Source organism: Strigops habroptila, chromosome 6 (genome assembly GCF_004027225.2).
Source record: "Strigops habroptila isolate Jane chromosome 6, bStrHab1.2.pri, whole genome shotgun sequence".
Taxonomy (NCBI): Eukaryota; Metazoa; Chordata; class Aves; order Psittaciformes; family Psittacidae; genus Strigops; species Strigops habroptila.
In genome coordinates, this window is record NC_044282.2 from 16,567,400 (window position 1) to 16,569,420 (window position 2,021).

The following is a 2,021-nucleotide window of genomic DNA, read 5'->3' on the forward strand; positions in this document are numbered from 1 at the left end:
TTGAACTTAAGCCACAAAAGTATAATTAAGGTCTTAGAGCCGCAGGGGCATCGGACCCAGGTCAAGTGTTAGGCAGCACAAACACAGCCAGTTCACTCCAGAGGCGCGAGAGGTGTGGATTGCATATGTAAGGATCGCTCCCTGAGGCAGATCCTTTAGCTGTGTAGACTGTATTTTAAACAAGTTTTGGGGTTGTTTGTTTTTGTTTTGGGTTTTTTTTTTTTTATTGCATATTATTTGTGTTGCTGTAGTTACAGTCTTAATATATTTTGAGCGTTTCAAACAGTCAGCTCTAGGCTGAAGTTTTCCGTACAAAGCTGCTGCTTATTACTCCTTCTGTCATCTCCACGAAACCAGTATGTGGACTTCCTGAACAGTCCACGGCAAGCTACTTACTGCATTTACATCACCTCTTCCCACTGCCTCAGCAGTCCCATTACTGTATCCCTGGTTATAGAAGAAAAGAGCCAACTTCAGCTCCCACACAAAGTGGCTTGTTACACTGTGGTAACTAAACACCTTTTGTACTACCTACCTACCCACACAGGCTTTCAAGGAGTGAAAAGCCAGAGCAGACGCACACATTCTTTAAGGAACATGTGCTTGGGACATAGCTGCTGTATGACTTTCTGCTGTGGGAGTAACAGGGTGTGTGTATGATTTTTATAGGAAAACTGAGCATCTCAAACTTCTCCGCAACCCCGGAACTTATGAGTGGTTCTGAGCAACTCCTGGGGCATGACATTAAGAAGTAGCAGGGAGGTATGCACTCTCCTGTGCCAGCACCCTGCCATCTAATGGCCAGCCTTCAGATTCGCAGGTGAATCAAGTTTTACCTTTCTGCCTCCACCTTTCTAGATATTAGAGATAGAAAAGTCTGTTTAAACTACCTTAGGTCACATCTTGCTAGGGCAGATATACTCCTGCTAGCTTAGTTTGGAGTGTTCTGTCATACATCTTAATAACAGGGTTAATATCTCACCTAAAAGTACCTTTTGTTATAGTTACTCCACTCTGCCTTAATGTGTCAGCCTAAATAATTCCTTTCTTTGTTTGGCAAATTCGCGCCATTTAAATATTTGCAGGCTTCAGCTGTATCTCTCCACTCAGCCATTACTTAACATAATTTTCCCTTTTGTAAATGAATTCCAGTGTTCTCCTCTCTGATTCCTTCTGACAACACCCCTCCAGCAAAGATGTGTTCAGAGCTGGCCACAATGTTCCCATTCCAGTCACACCAAAAATCACGAAAAGCAGGTCTGCTGCCTTGTTGCTTTGTTCCACGATACACTTGTACACACAAAGACTGCAGAGAGCTTTTTCTGAGCCACTGTAACACCACAAACTTGTCATACTTGTTGTCCACTGCCATACCTTCATGTGTTTGTTTTTTCAGGCTTACTGCCTTCCCAGTACAATATATTAATTTCGGGTTATTAAATGCATTTGTTTGCATCTGGCAGTTTGTTAAGCTCTGAGCAACTGAGCAACTGCTCATGAAATGAAATGGTTTCAAGGTTCTGTCTTTCTTGTGCTTCAAACAGCATGCATTTGGAAATACTACCGTCATTAGTCCTTCAAAACGTGTTTTCCTGAGACCTAAGACAGGTACACAGTGTGTTTAGTAGCCAAATCTTGAATACAGTGAATCCAAGCAGCTTCTGGTGTCTCACTCCAAGTGGCTCTTTTCTGTTTTACATAATCAAAAAGCCCTGCTGTCATAGAAATTATTGAAGTTATTATGTTTAAAGTTAACTTCTTTAGTACCTCTATTAATTGGGAAATAAACCCAATACAGACACTTGAGACTGAGAATAGATGCATTTGAATTATGAGGTTATCTCCTAGATATTCTGGAAAATTAGTGAATAATGGTTTTAGCTGCACCAGAAACCCAGCCATTGCATAGCTAGTTAAAATCTTCATGAATGGTAGTGGAGAGCTTGATGTATGCCAGGCCTGTGCCAGATGCTCATCACCATTTCACTCTTTTGTCTCCTATTAATCTCAACTAAGGAATT